Genomic DNA, 17004 nt, shown 5'->3' with positions numbered 1-17004 from the left:
TGATGTAAAATTTGGTAATAACGGTATCAACCATATCCGTGAATCTTTTGACAAAATGATTATACCTGTACCTTAATTCCTGTACATCCCCATGGTTATGGAGCACAAACAAAGTGAGTAGTGACCCACGTTACTTCAATCTATGATGTTTTCTATGAGGTGTCGGCATACCAAGATGCACACCACAGTCATGATGTACGTCAATAGGTGCTTGCATACCAAGATGTACACCATCAGTACCAATGGACAATTGGAGTTGGAACTTATACTTGATGTAGCTGCGGCAGTTGCCAGTGCTTTGACCATGCTATCCAATTCCTTTTTTTCCCCTTCCATGAATATGGTACTAATAGATGCCAATTTTACCAAAAAAATTATAATGAAACATAAACTACGTTCTAATTTTTTGCCATCAATTACTATTAGAGATATAAATAACTTTTACTACCCGATGTTCACTTCCAACTTATTGACTCATATTATTTGTATATTTTGATGTATACTCTTTTGAATATTATCTTTGTCAGACTTAGGAAAACAAATTCATATAACAGTATATGTATGTGCTATGTTGAAAGAAATATTTTATCATTAACTTACGTATTACTACACATATTTCTATAATCAAATTTTCTCCTTATGTCAAGTCCAAATGACTTAACGACGTTGGAAAATTTTAAGGAAACCCAGTGTAGGGTTATGTAACACGTGTATATTTCTATTGTTTATTGTCAAACCACAATTTATGAAAGATGTTTATATTTTATTAATAGGATTAAGTAGGAATTATTAATATTTGTCATGTTGGAAATAATTGTGGTAGCGGGGAATATCTGCACCAAAGTATTGTTAGCAAGAGAGACCACAAATTAATATAATTTTAAAAAGGGTGGGAGAGACCGCGTATGGATACATTTTAGGAAAGAGCGGGAGAGACCGCGCATTGATACATTTTGTAATGGTAGCAGGGATTGTCTGCACCAGAAAGCATTGTTGGCGGGAGAGACCGCACTTTAGCGTTCTTAGGAAGTCAGTAGTAAGCGAGATGTGAAGCGAGTCGGTAGCAGGTCTGAAGCGAGAGGTTGAGAGGAGCGGTGTGCCTGCCAGCCACCACTATGATTTACAAGAGATTATAAACGGATGTACAGAGACATCAACTAACTATTATCATAAGAGGAACTATTATTACTGAATCATTTTCTTTGCGAAACTCAAGACTACTGAAGGTATGTTTGCGCAATGCTAGTTGTAAGATTATTGTAAAAAGTAAGTCCCATTTGAACGTTTGTAAAATCATTTCATTACCAACAGTAAATATCTGAAGCGTTTTCAGAATATAATTAATTTTTGCGAGCAATGTTGCATTACTGACTACAATCCATCCCAAAAACCATCAACGTAAAACTTTGCAAAAATTTTATTGTTGTCAAAAAAAGTGTAACTGTGAATTACGTAACTTCAGTCAAACTGATTAAAGAAAATTAATTAAAGAATAACGTCAGCTTTGCTATTAAAGAATAACGTCAACTTTTGTAATAAATACCGCCACTTATTATGACAGCCCACCGGCAGTTAATAGAGTATAGTAAACCAGAGTAAGTATATTCATGTCGCAGTCCGATGTAGCAGCCAGATGGTGATCCAGTAACAGCAAAAAAGGTAAGGAACGGTTTTGGGTGATTGCAGATAACGACTGAGGTCCACGACGACGCCACATTCTATGTTTCGTCGATATAATCAGAAAATCACTTTTAATAAGCAGCAGTTAAATTTGTATGCGAAGATTGACAAAGAGGATAAATTTCGAAGAGAAAATTTCATTTGTTATTATTAAGCAAGAGGTAGAAATCCTAAGGAAAGGTTTCATAGGTTATTGTAGAAGGGAAGGTTGCGTAAAAAAAAAAAAAGTAGAGATATAGAGGAGACGTGAAGGTTTCATGGTGTAGTCGTATTTCTCATGGAGGGGGCTTGCACCCCTTGTTTTTTTGCGTGGCACTATCACAGCACAGGCTTACACTGATGCTTTAAGCACCTTTTTGCTTCCCACTGGTGAAGAGCAATTCCGGGATGGCGATTGCATCTTTCAAAAGATCGAGCACATGTTCCATTTAGATCCATTTATATAATTGCACGCTCAAAATTATATAAAAAGGTATGTTGCATCGCACCTGGCAAGTTACATTGTGAAAACACGATACTGTATTTCTCTGCCACTACCTTATGCTAACGGAGATGGTATACGTCCAGAAGTATCATTGTGAGCATGTAAATGCAGTGCGATTGTTCAGACGCGAATGTAAGAATGAGCGAGTTTCTATTTTTGCAGCTTACTGCTACATTCCATTTGCTGTTCTATTGCTGTATTGTAGGTAAATCGGCGTTGTAGAGACTTGTACTCATTTAAATTATACTTTATGAAAAGTGTTTCGAGACATTTGTTTTGTTTGTTTTATTTGTTTCTTTGTGGCAATATTGTGGAGGGTGTAGAGCTGTTTCGTGACGATGAAGATCAGGACTTACAACCACATGGCAGATGATTCTGTCGTGCATTGCTGTACTGTAATAACAGAAGTAACAGTAATTTCCGACACACAGGTAGCGACAACAGCACAGGATATTTTGATTTTCAGTCATTTTAGCGATATGTCAAAACGATCCTTCTTTTATTACGCGAACTGTAAGCTGCAATAGAATGTTCAGAATTAATTCATATCATACTTTATTTACGCTTTCTTCGAGAGATTCTCCGCTACAACCTGTTTTATTCGAGAGCTGCAGATGACAATAACGCCCGTCGGTCAACTTCCCGTATGAGTTCCAATGCCTGTTTTCCTCTCCTGAGATGTGTGTGAAAGGAAGTAATGAGTTGCCGGACTGCTTGGAATGTGTACTCTTGGGATTTTGTCAGTAAGCCTCTCCGTGATCCGTAGCGCCTCTCTTGCATAGTGCTGCCCACTGGACTCTGAGGCGCATTCCTGCAAAACATAATGCTGGGGTCTGGCTTGCGACACTATTTGCACCTTTTTTCTTTAGTGTCAGTCTGTCTGCTTCCATTTTGAAGGCCGGTTGGCACATCGCTTCACACACTTTTACGCAATATGTATTCATTTACACTGTGACAGTGAAATATGTCTTCATCCAGCATGTGATACACAACTGTCGTTCAGTTGCACATCCTCTATGTCCTGCTAAATTTTTGCGCACTCTTACGGGAACACCCCGTGTACAATGTACTGACTGTGGGAATAAAGACGCGATTGATCGTTTCAATCCTTTACGGAGTCATCTTAAAAATAGCCACTGAGCAGTTCAATCATGGTTAAATTAAAAAAAAAAAAACTCGAACTGGTGGCTACAGTGATTGATTGTTTGGAAAATAAATTATTATCCGTCAGAATGGAAATAATATCAGATGAATTGACCAGTTTCGGCCGGCTACAGCCATTCTCAGGCTATAAACTACGTGCTGTGGTTCACTTCCACCACAGAGGAACCCACGCTGTCAACCTTGTCAACGTTCATCTGACGTCGGCCGCAGCTGGTCATTTAGTCTGAAATTACAAGGTGTACAACTTTCCTTCCGCCGTTTGCCGATGGGTGGTGACAACGGTAGGTAGCGGTCGAAAGAAACAGATCGCAGACGTCAGGCAGTTAGCTTGGACCTTGGTCAACATAACCTCATTCAAACATTTGTCGATTTGTATCTGCATCACAAAGTTGTTCTTGATTGAAAATGTCAGTTTATGAGCTTAATTCTCGTCATTGGCGGGAGGTGCTACCGTTTTGTTCCTATACGAAGAAAACATCGGCTGAGTCTCATCGAATGCTCTCAAGTACGTATGGTAAGGACGCTATTAGTGAAAGAACGTGTCGTGAGTGGTTTCAACGCTTCAAGAACGGTGATTTTAACGTCGTAGACCGGTATAGTGATGGAAGAGAGAATGTTTTCGAAGATGCAGATTGGAGAGATTGCTGAGTGAAGACTCGCATCAAAGTCAAGAAGAAATGGCACGATTGGTGGGAGTGACACAGAAAGCCATTTCAAAACGTCTCAAGGCTATGGGCATGATTCAGAAAGAAGGAACTTTGGTCCCGTGTGAGTTGAAACCAAGAGACGTTGAACGGCGTTTGTTTGTTTGTAAACAGTTGCTTCAGAGGCAAAAACAGAAGGAATTTCTGCATCACATTGTGACCGGGGACGAAAAATGGGTTACGACAACCTTAAGCGCAAAAAATCATAGGGATATCCTGGCCATACTTCCACGTCGACGGCCAACCCGAATATTCACTGCTCCAAGATCAAGTTCCGCATTTGGTGGGACCAGCTCGGCGTCGTGTACTATGAGGTGTTAAAACCAAGTGAAACAATCACAGGTTCTCGTTATCTAAGGCAATTAATGCGTTTGAGCAGAGCATTGAAAGACAAACGGCCGCAATACAGCGAGAGGCACGATAAAGTGATTTTGCAGCACGACAACGCCCGACCCCACGTTGCAAAAGAGGTCAAAACGTGCTTGGGAACGTTAAAATGGGAAGTCCTACTCCGCCCGCCGTATTCTCCAGACATTTCTCCCTCTGACTATCACCTGTTTAGATCAATGGTGCACGGCCTGGCTGACCAACACTTCCGATCTCATGATGAAGTCACAAATTGGATCTATTCGTGGATCGCTTCAAAAGATGAACAATTTTTTCGACGCGGAATTTGTACACTGCCCGAAAGATGGGAGAAAGTAGTGGCCAGCGATGGAAAATACTTTGAATGCTACATGTGTAACCAATTTGTTTCATTAAAGCCTCAAATGTTGGGGAAAAAGCTGCGGAAGCAAAGTTGTACACCTTGTAGTTACATTGTGTCGGACAATAAATTTATTTTTGTCATGAAATTTGTTGGAGCGTAAGTACACGGTTCAAGACGGAGTAACAATAGCGCTCTAGTACGCCACGACGGATAAACTTTAAAGGTGCGTTTATATGGTCCGTATTTCAAGCCATATTTGACTTAAGTAGCGTTGTCTTCAACTTTACTTCAATGTTGCTGCAAGAGGCGGCAATTTTGGGGCTGCTGATGTTGCGGACTGCTGCCGGTTGTTGTCAAAGTGTTTGGTAAGGGGGTTGTCGGTGTTGTCCACTAAGGCTGGAGACTATTTCGTACACGTGGTTATGTTTACCTCTGTCCTCGTCTGTAAATGCTCTCCTGTCACTCTCAGCTTCGTTTCCCACTTCTCTCACTGACAGCGCTGCTGTTCTGTCTCTCAGCTGAAACAATATTGTTTTGCTTTTGTTCTAAAGTTGCCCGAGTACACATAGCCACATCCTTTGTTTCGTATCCCGCCTGGCAGGCGGCGCGTGGGTCTGCTCCTGAAAACTGAAGGGTAGGCCGAATGTAGGAAGCGAGGAGGAGCAGGTGAGGTAAAAATGTCGCTACTGCTTTTAAAGTAAAAGATGTTTACTCTAGGTAAGACAGTAAATACACGGTTACATAACATTGGCTATGATGAGCACGTAGGTGCGAAGCCGGATGTGTCAAAGCTAACACGGGCAAAATCTGCAGTGGCTCGCCCACTACGAAAATAAAATTTTTGAGACAATGTTGGTTGGTCGTTAGCTCGCGAACAAATGGGCAGAATCTGGAGCGGCGCTCGTAGAGCTGCACAGCGTCGGCTAGAAGGCGCTGTCGTCGGTGTCGGTGTCGTAGGGCCAACCTAGCAGAGCGCACCTACGTTGTGGCATCGTAGCTATCGATACCACACTTTGTAGTTGTTTGTTGTAGTGAGTATGTTGTGTGCAGCAATGGAGAAGTGAACAAACGAGAGAAATGTGAATTTCATGAACGAGATTCATCGACGATCAGAGCAGTGAGGTGTCGAAATTGATTTGTACAAAGGTCGTAATGAAAAAAACGGTTGGCTAAGTTGTGCTGTAGTCTTGTTGTGAAACCTGTTGTGTTACTAGAGGAGGTCGAAATGCACGCGTTTTAGCTCATGCAGGCTGGCGTGAGGAGGGAAGAACTATACTGACGTGAGGTCTGGAACATGACAAGGAATGAGAATTCAGAAAGCGGACGCAATTAGTTTGATACTTAACTTTAATCCATTAATGATAAACGTCGCTCTTGACGGTACATGATTCACATTATTGTCTGTTCAGAATTCATTCTAATTACTGAATATGGCGCCTTGCTAGGTCGTGGCAAATGACGTAGCTGAAGGCTATGTTAAACCGTCGTCTCTGCAAATGAGAGCGTATATAGTCAGTGAACCATCGCTAGCAAAGTCGGCTGTACAACTGGGGCGAGTGCTAGGGAGTCTCCCTAGACTAGACCTGCCGTGTGGTGGCACTCGCCGGCCGGAGTGGTCGAGCGGTTCTAGGCGCTACAGTCTGGAACCGCGCGACCGCTACGGTCGCAGGTTCGAATCCTGCCTCGGACATGGGTGTGTGTGTTGTCCTTAGGTTAGTTAGGTTTAAGTAGTTCTAAGTTCTAGGGGACTGATGACCTCAGCAGTTAAGTCCCATAGCCATTTGAGCCATTTTTTGGTGGCACTCGGTCTGCAATCACTGATAGTGGCGACACGCGGGTCCGAAGTATACTAACGGACCGCGGCCGATTTAAAGGCTACCACCTAGCAAGTGTGGTGTCTGGCGGTGACACCACAAAAACCAGTTCAATTTCCAAGATAGCTATATTAACACTATTAATCGCTATACTGTATTAACACTATTACATGATTTCTGCACTCATGCTCATAAATTAAGGATAATGCTGATACATGGCGAAACAACGCTGTGGTGCGCGGTTTGCGGGTTTAAATCACGTAGGAGTATGACCATGTGGTGCATTTGACATGCGGTCGTCGCACGGTGGCGCTGGCAGCAGTCCACATACGCAGAGGTGTGTTGGTGCATGTCAGAGTACGGTGCAGCGAGTAAATGTGCAGGCGTTTTCAGACGCTATAATGGTGACTGTGTGCTGAAAATGCTTCAAAGAACACATATTCATGACGTTATGAGGGGTAGAATACTAGGGCGACTGGAGGCTGGTCAAACACAGCAGTTCGTAGGACGGGCCCTCCGTGTGTCACAAAGTGTGATCTCAAGATTATGGCAACGATGCCAGCATATGGGAAACGTGTCCAGGCGCTACAGTACGGGACGTCCAAGTGTACAACACCACAACAAGACCGATATCTCACCATCAGTGACCTCAGACGGCCACGACATTCTGAAGGTAGCCGTGCTCGGGACCTTACCGCAGCCACAAGAACAGTTGTCTCCAGACACACAGTCTACAGACGACTGGACAGACAAGGTTTATTCTTCCGGAGGCCTGCAAGGTGCATTCCACTGACCCCTGGCCACAGGAGAGCCCGTAAAGCCTGGTGTCAAGAACACAGTACATGGTCACTGGAACAGTGGTCCCAGGTTATGTTCACGGACGAGTCCAGGTATAGTCTGAACAGTGATTCTCGCCGGGTTTTCATCTGGCGTGGACCAGGAACCAGATACCAACCCCTTAATGTCCTTGGAAGGGACCTGTATGGAAGTCGTGGTTTGATGGTGTGGGGTGGGATTATGATTGATGCATGTACACTCTTGCATGTCTTTGACAGAAGAACTGTAACAGGTCAGGTGTATCGGGATGTCATTTTGCACCAATATGTCCGCCTTTTCAGGGGTGCAATGGGTCCTACCTTCCTCCTGATAGATGATAACGCACGGCCCTACGGAACTGCCATGGTGGAGGAGTACCTTGAAACAGAAGATATCAGATGAATGGAGTGGCCTGCCTGTACTCCAGACCTAAACCCCAAGGACACTTCAGGAGCTCAGACAGGCACTGGTGCAAGAAAAGGAAGCTATACCCCAGCAGCTGCTCGACCTCCTGATCCAGAGTATGCCAACCCGTTGTGCGGCCTGTGTACGTGTGCATGGTAATCATATCCCATATTGATGTCGAGGTACATGCACAGGAAACTGGCGTTTTGTGTTTCGGGACGGTTTTCTCAACTTATCACCAATACCGTGGACAAATCTGTGTCGTTTGTGTTCCCTGTGTGCCTATGCTATTAGCGCCAGTTTTGTGTAGTGCCACGTTGTGTGGCACCATATTCTGCAATTAGTTTTGACACTATGTATTGCCATCTTCATATCCACAAACCGGGCAATGGTACATCATACAGTGCTTAAAGCGCTCTCTCACAGTAGACTGCACAATATGCATAAGACAGTCGAAGCATTTCAGTGGCATTTTAGGTGTGCTATCATAATGTATTATGATCATAAAATGAGAGCGCACCTGGCATGTCACTGCGGTGCTTCGACTTCCCAAAGCATGTAGTATAGTCCTAATATGACAGAGTCGTTTACGCAGTGTATGGTGCCTGCCTGATTTTATGGATCTGAAGATGCCAACACATATTGCCAAAACCAGTAATCCGCTAACTGTGTCAACATATCGATGTTGGGAAATAAATGGACTTTCATAAGCAGACGACAATAAAAATTTATAGAGTGATCACGTCAGATAACCGTAGTTGCCTAACAGTTTCATTTGATAAACCATACAAAATACTCTGAAGTCTGCGAACCAACGCCACATAAGTTACACAGGAAGAGTGGCTATTGATGCCCAAGGTTTGCATCTTCATGCCATGAGTTCCATACTATCTCGGGATATAGCGGAAGAGGTAATAAAAATAAAAAAATTAAAGAATTCGCTTAGTGAACTCTTTTGAGTCCTTCTAACAAAGCACTATGTACTTCCGGTACCATGGGGCGTATTGATCAATAACGTTGTTTAAAGAGGTTCATTGAACTTCTGTGGAAATCAGCAGCAGCTAAAAACTGAAGGGCGATCGCCATTCGGGTTGCAGCTGTTACACACTCTCATACTTGTATTGGTTTTAGCAAACCCCGGACTAATTGTTTGAGTGAGATATTCGGAATCGTGTTTCGACTTTCTGGCAAAATTCTGTAATAGGTATTTGCCCAGAGTCAGTTCACGAGCTAAGCTTTCTGAAGCATTCCGCTTACTAATAAAAGAACCCATCCACAAAGCCAGAGTTCTCTTGCTTATTCTCGACTGAATCCTTATGTAATGTAAAAGCAGTAGGCCGCAGTAGCCTACACTAGCTCTCATTCGTCTAACAGTGTGGCCCCTTGTATAAGCTTCTTGTCGGGGCTGCCAGGTAATAGTGGACACCAAAACGCTCAATCCTGAACTAAAATGGTTCAAATGGCTCTGACCACTACGGGACTTAACATTTGAGGTCATCAGTCCCCTAGGACTTAGAACTTCTTAAGCCTAACTAACCTAAGGACATCACACACATCAATGCCCGAGGCAGGATTTGAACCTGCGACCGTAGCGGTCGAGCGGTTCCAGACTGAAGCGCCTAGAATCTATTTACAACTGTACAGAAACCAGATGCCGGTTGTAAGGGTCGAGGGCCATGAGAGGGAAGCAATGGTTGAGAAGGGAGTGAGACAGAGTTGTAGCCTATCCCCGAAGTTTCTCAATCTGTATATTGATAAACCAGTAAACGAAACAAAAGAAAAATTTAGAGTAGGAATTAAAAACCAGGGAGAAGAAATAAAAACTTTGAGGTTTGCCGATGACATTATAATTCTAAAAGAGACAGCAAAGGGCTTGGAAGAGCAATTGAACGGGATGACAGTGTTTTGCAAGGAGGGTATAAGATGAACATCAGCAAAAGCCGAACGAGGATAATGTAACGTACTCGAATTAAATCAGGTGCTGCTGAGGGAGTTAGACTAGGAAAAGAGAGGGCACCAGAAAACTGATGATGGTCGAAATAGTATGGGTAAAAGATGTAGACTGGCAATTGTAACAAAAGCACATCTGAAGAAGAGAAATTTGTTAACATCGAGTATAGATCTAACAGTCAGGAAGTCTTTTCTTAAGGTATTTGTATGGCGTGTAGCCATGTACAGAAGTGAAACGTGGACGGTAACCTGTTTAGACAAGAAGAGAATAGAAGCCTTTGAAATGTTGTGCTACAGGAGGATGCTGGAGATTTCATGGGTAGATTACGTAACTAATGAGGAAGTACTGAAGAGAACTGGGGAGAAAAAAAATTTATGGTATAACTTGGCTAGAAGAGGAGACCGGTTGGTAGGACGCATTCTGAGACGTAAAGTGATCTCCAATTTAGTACTGAGGGGAAGCGAGGGGGGATATAACTGTAGAGGGAAATCAAGAAATGAATATATAAGCAGATTCAGAATGATGTAGGTAGCAGTAGTGCAAAATTGGATCTTGTGGCACTCCTTTTGTGATTGTTTCCTCTCAGTCACTATAGTTTTGTACCTTTTGGACATTGTCTGAATTATTCAGCATAGCCTTTTACGTTCTGCGTGTTGCGAATGATTGAAATCAGCTTTGCGTGAAACCGTCAATCCTGGACTGCCGAAGCTCTATCCTGCTTGGCTATTCCTAATTAGTTGAATCAACGTATGCTTATCGAGGTCCTTATGTTGGGAAAACCCATTCGTAATTTGGCAAGGCGTCTCATGACGGACTTCAGTTAATCTAATCCCATTGTTGATCAGTGTTGCTAAACCAAATTTCCCGAGAACACTATTATTTAATCGAGATCTAACTCTCCTGCTTAAGTCCACTAGAACAAATAGATCCTGACGTGGCGACGTTGCTTCAGTCATATTCGTAAGGAAGCCGAAGTATTCCTCATTATCAGCTGTGGTAACATGATCACAGGGAGTGAATATTGCTACCAGACATTTCAATCACCGACTTCAAGAACCTCTCATTTACCGCCTACCAGTTCTTTATTCTTTCTTTCCATCTGATTTGTCCATTTTCTAACAGTGTGGCCCCTTGTATAAGCTTCTTGTCGGGGCTGCCAGGTAATAGTGGACACCAAAATTCTCAATCCTGAACTACCGAAGCTCTATCCTGCTTGGCTATTCCTAGTTGGTTGAATCAACGTATGCTTATCGATGTCCTTATGTTGGGAAAATCCATTCGTAATTTGACATGGCGTCTCATGACGTACTTCAGTTAGTCTAATCCCATTGTTGTTCAGTGTTGCTTCACCAAATTTCTCAACCACGCTATTACTTAATCGAGATCTAACTCTACTGTGTAAGTTCACCAGAACAAATAGATCCTGACGTGGCGACGTTGCTTCAGTCACATCCCTAAGACAGTCGAAGTATTCCCCTTTATCAGCTGTGGTAACATCATGAACATTGCTATCGGACATTTCAACCATCGACTTCAAGAATTTGTCATTTACCTCCTACCAGTTCTTTTTCTTTCTTTCCATCTGTTCTTCACCAAAATAGACGCCCCAGCTTCAGTACATGCGCTTTTGTCAACACCATTCCATACATACTCGTGATTCTTAACATTTTCACTGCCTCTAACTTACTTCTTTGTCTTTGTCGAAATTAAAATTTCTGCTTCCTGTTTCTCAACCTCCGATACCAACTCCTGGAATTTCTTGCTCAAACCTTAAATGTTTCACGTTTCTATTTCAATAATCTTTTTGCAATCCATTTCCGTTTTCCATCAGTCGAGCGAGGGTGGCTACTACAGCATCAAATGGTATCTTTTGGAGGCGGAACATATCCAGACGAAAAAAGAAAGTAGCGCTATGTGCTGTACTTAAAATCATTCTAATATATGTCTCAGTGTTGAACGAGTGACGAAGGGAGAAAACTGGGGCTCTGCAAATGGACGGGCATGAGAGCATGAGAGCGACCCGCTGGGATCGACTGAGGAATGATGATGTAAGAATAAAGATGGATGAGACTGGAGCAGTGACAGACAGGATTGATGGCGGAGCACTGGTATGGTATGAACATGTAAGGTGGATGGAAGAACAACCATTGCCACAGTGTTTACTCGCTGGTCTTTGCCAGGAAGCTGCGCGGGATGGCCGTTCTGTCTGAGGCGAATTGCCACGGTTTCCACGGCTGCCCCCGTCGGGAGGTTCGACTCCTCCCTCGGGCATGCGTGTGTGTGTTGTCCCTGTCATCAGTCCCCCAGACTTAGAACTACTTAATAATCTTGGGACATCACACACATCCATGCCCGAGGCAGGATTAGAACCTGCAACCGTAGCAGCAGCGCGGTTCCGGACTGAAGCGCCTAGAACCGCTCGGTCACAGCGGCCGGCCTGTGTAAGCCTAGGGACCGATGACCTTAGCAGTTTGGTCCCACAGGAACTTACCACAAATTTCCAGAATTCTGCCAGGGAGAAGGAACTGAGGAACGCCGAGGGTTGCAAGGAGGTGAAATGCAACTAAAGACATGGAGAGGAGAGGGCTCTCGGAGGATAAAAGTTTCTGGGATCTGAGAACAGTCATCTGATGATATGTGGAAACGCCTGTTAGTAATAAATAATAATAATAATAATAATAATAGTTTTAATTTGCGTTGCCATAATGATGCCGGACAATATTTTCGGGTGTATTGGCGGCAATATCAATTTTTTATGGTCGATGAAACGTTTCTTTAGTAATGTCTCCTTGGAGCGCTGTCACTGGTCCGCAAGTTTAGCTGACGTCATAAGAGAAAGATGAGCGTGTGTGTCGGGCCCTGTGATCCGCCGGCGCACTTGTCGGCCTTCCCAGCAGAGGCGGCGGCGTCGCTGATCCAGCAGAGCCGGCGGAGAGCCAGGGAGGCAGAGGCGGACTGCGCCTGTAATTGCCGGCCGCTACAAAGGCTCGCCGCCGCAGCCTTTATTCTGGGCGCCAGCAGCCGGCATTGTATTGTATTGTGTCCGTCTGGCCGCTGCCTGCGCAGCCGTCCTATTCAGCGCGCGTGGGCACAATGGCAGCCGCTGATCCCACCCAGTTACTTCTCCCGCACCGCGCAGGGAGAGCGGCTCTCTCTCTCACACACACAGGAGCATGCAGACAGATAGGGAAGAGGTAGAGTGTGAGAAGTGGTATGTTATAGGGGGAGGAAGGTAGTGAGTTGGTGGGAGGAAAGACAAAGAGCTACAGATACACTGGGGGTCGGAATGATAAGGTAGAGCGAGAAAACTAGTGTGAAGGGAAAGAGAGAGAGTGGGAGAAAGGGAAACAGAGTTATAGGACGGACTGGATGTAGGATCGAAGATATATGAATGAGAGAAAGGGTTGTGAATGGAAAGAGAAAGAGAGTCAGTGCATTAGTGTATGTCATTCTCTTTGTGTGTGTGTGTGTGTTTCAGATACGAGAGAAGCAGAGAAAGAGAGAGAGGAGAGAGAGAGAGAGAGAGAGAGAGAGAGAGAGAGAGAGAGAGTTTGGTGAAGGAGAACGTGAATGCTGTACAGACTAAGGGAAGAAGATACACGAATGACAGAAATGGACGTCGGTGGAAAGAGAGAGAGAGTGAGTGCATTCCCGTCTGTTTGTCTTTCTATTTTCGTGTGTGTTTGTCTGTGAGTGAAGGAGACAGAGAGGTAAAGAGAAAGAGAGAGAGGGGGAGAGAGAGAGAGAGAGAGAGAGATGTACAGAGAGAGAGGCGATAGGAAAAAGAAACAGAAACAGAGTGTCATAAGGGCGTGAGACTGAAGGAGAGTGAGATTGTGGCCGAGACATAGGTGAGAAGGGAAACAACAAAGATCTAGTGGGCTGTGTTCAGACAGGGTGGTCCATTGATAGTGACCAGGCCAAATATCTCACGAAATAATCACAAAGCGAAAAAAGTGGTCCAACTAAAACATTCATATTTCTTTACGTACTACACGAATATGTAACAAAACATGGGGGTTCCTATTTAAAAAAACACAGTTGATATCCGTTTGACCTATGGCACCGCCATCCAGCGGGCCAGCCATAGCGCCATCTGGTTTCCCCCTTCAAGCTAGACTAGTTGCGGTCTTTGTAGTTTTTTCGTTTGACGCTAGTTTCGTGAGATATTTGGCCCAGTCACAATCAATGGACCAACCTATATATGTATACATAGACCATTCCAGGTTGTCATCGGTAACAACAGAAGTAAATTCATGAAACTTAATAATGGCAAAATCTGGTCTACCCCTAACACGATCAGGATGAGCCACGGCCGTTGTGCGGACTCCTTGCACAAATGGAGCATAGTACCATCACCACAGTGCGACTGCGGCGCTGACAGGCAGACAATTCACCATATCGTGGTAGAATGCCCTCTGAGGGCCTAACCTGGGCCAACAAGGGACTTCATGGATGCGACTAACAGTGCAGTCGATTATATTTCTAACCTAGATGTTTGTTTGTGATAATGTAACTGTTTTGTGTGTTATGTACTTTTAGATTTTTCATACGTGATTTGTACTTGCCATACGCTATATATATATATATAGTGTGCAGGTGTAGGCCCAGTATATATGTGTCTGTGTGTATTCTACGTCTGAAAAACCATCATCAGTCCGAAAGATAGTGAAGTTGACGATCTGGTTTACGTGCTTTTTGACCACTCAACAGCTGTAACGGTTTCAGTTATTGCGACAGTGGTAATTTATTTCGTTAGCCAACACACGATGTGCTCGTTGTTTTATAAGGAGACAGATGAAGGTGTGACCATGCTCCAAAATGGGGGAAATTCTATGTTTAATCGTTACGCAAAATATGTTGCAGAAAGCGTGATATGTATCGCTGGGCACAGCTGTCGGTCTTGCAACAGACAACTGGTCTCTCTTAGCGGAGAGCCGACTGTCGTGCGATAATACGGCGTATCTCGAAGGCTCCCCGTCGATGCCGGCTGCAGAACAAGTAACAAATGAAGTGCACTGAAATATTTCTGTTCAGTTCGGTGTGAACTGCTGTACTGCATACTACTTTGCGCCTAGTCAGTTTTAACTGATACTGCCTCTGAGTAACTTACGTGACTGTATGATGATTTGGGACGTGACTGGTGCTAGGTATGTATTAAGTTGAAGAATATGTGTCGTTGTATTACAGTTACAAATTGTGACTTGTGCTTGGCAGACTGTGTTATGTATGAGGCGGAACTATGAACTTCATGGAAAAAGGGTGACCCAGCTGAGTCACGCAATTTGACATTTAGTCTGATCACGAAGTGTGGCCATTAATTGCACGCGTTGATCACGTAGGTTGACGTGAGGATCAATGAACTATACTTAACGGGATGTATATGGAACATCTTAGGTGATTAGAAAATTAGTAGACAGGAATACTGTTAAATACCTAGCTTTAACTCAGCATCAGCGGTGAAGGTGGATCTTGACTTTGTACAATAATATTTACAAGTGCAGTTATAGACTGAACTGCGAATACTTCTTTACCATTCTGATTGCTTCACACATACAGATGTATTGTCAATGCATAAACTGTATGTGGCCCCTGGCTAGGTCGTAGCTACTGACTTAGCTGAAGGCTATGCTAACTAGCGTCTCTGCAAACGAGATCTCTGAAGCTATAACGAGTGAACCATTCCTATTAAAGTTGGCTGTAGAACTGGGCAGTGGGCTAGCTTGTCTGTTAAGACCAGCCGAGTGGCGGCGCTCGGTCTGCTAGCATCGACAGTGGCGACTCGCGGGTCCGATGTGCACTGACGGACCGCGTCCGATTTGAAGCCTACAACCTAGCAAGTGTGGTGCCAAGCGGTGACACCACAGATTGCATTTGGAAGTGACTTTACTATCGTAAAACCTTGGCGGAAGTTCAGGTTGAGAAGTTCTGGTTTATTTATGCTTTAGAGTCCTTACGAGGAAGAGACAGTTTATTTAATCAGTGGCAGCAAGTGGAGATCTACGGTGTTAAGAGTGTGCAGAGAATACCACATTTTAGGCATTATCTCTCACCACGGACAACGCAATGGCCGACGGTCTTCACTTAACGACTTATAGCAGTGGCAGTTCGCGTAGAGTTGTCAGTGCTAACGGACAAGCAACACTGCACAAAGTAATCGCAGAAATCAACGTAGGCGTGCGAAGAATGTATCCGTTGCGACACTGCGGCGAAATTTGGCGATAATGAGCTATGGCACCAGACAAACTGAGTGAGTGCCGTTGCTAACAGCACGACATCGCCTGCAACACTTCTCCTGAGCTCGTGACCATATCGGTTGGACCCTAGACGACTGAAAAGCCGTAACCTGGTCAGATGAGTCCCGATCTGAATTAGTAAGAACTGCTGGTAGATTTCGAGTGTGGCGCAGACCCCACGAAGCCATGGATTCAAGTTGTCAACAAGGCACTGTGCTAGGTGGTACTGGTTCCACAATGACGTGCACTGTGTTAACATGAAATGGAATGGATTCTCTGGTCCAACCGAACATTGATTGGAAATGGTTATGTTCAGGTACATGGAGACCATTTGGAGTCACGTACTCAAACAACGTAGGAATTTTTATGGATGATAATGCGCCATGTCACCAGACCACAATTGTTTGCGATTGGTTTGGAGAACATTTGGCCGGCCGCTGCGGCCATGCGGTTCTTGGCGTTTCAGTCCGGAACCGCGCTGCTGATACGGTCGCAGGTTCGAATCCTGCCTCGGGCATGGTTGTGTGTGATGTCCTTAGGTTAGTTAGGTTTAAGTAGTCTAGGGGCCTGATGACCTCAGTCCCATAGTGGTTAGAGCCATTTGAACCATTTTTTGAAGAACATTTGGGAGAATTCGTGCGAATGACCTGGCCACCCAGATCTTCCAAATGAGTCGCATCGAACATACATGGGACACAATCGACACGTCACTTTGTGCACAAAATTCTGCACCGGCCACATTTACGCAATTATGGACAGCTATAGACGCAGCATGGGTCAATATTTCTTAAGGGGACTTCCAACGACTTGTTGACTCCATACCACGTCGTGTTGGTGCACTACGTTGGACAAAAGGAGGTCCGACATGATATTAGGAGGGATCTCATCACCATCCGACGGACGGGTCAACTTCAACAGTGTTGCGTGTCATGAGACACTGCGGAGAGGTTCAAATAGTTCAAATGGCTCTGAGCACTATGGAACTTAACATCTGAGGTCATCAATCCCCTAGAACTTAGAACTACTTAAACCTAACTAACC

This window comes from Schistocerca piceifrons, chromosome 9 (assembly GCF_021461385.2).
Source record: "Schistocerca piceifrons isolate TAMUIC-IGC-003096 chromosome 9, iqSchPice1.1, whole genome shotgun sequence".
In the NCBI taxonomy this organism is placed as follows: Eukaryota; Metazoa; Arthropoda; class Insecta; order Orthoptera; family Acrididae; genus Schistocerca; species Schistocerca piceifrons.
The sequence above is the reverse complement of the archived record's forward strand: the minus strand, read 5'-3'. Positions refer to the sequence as shown.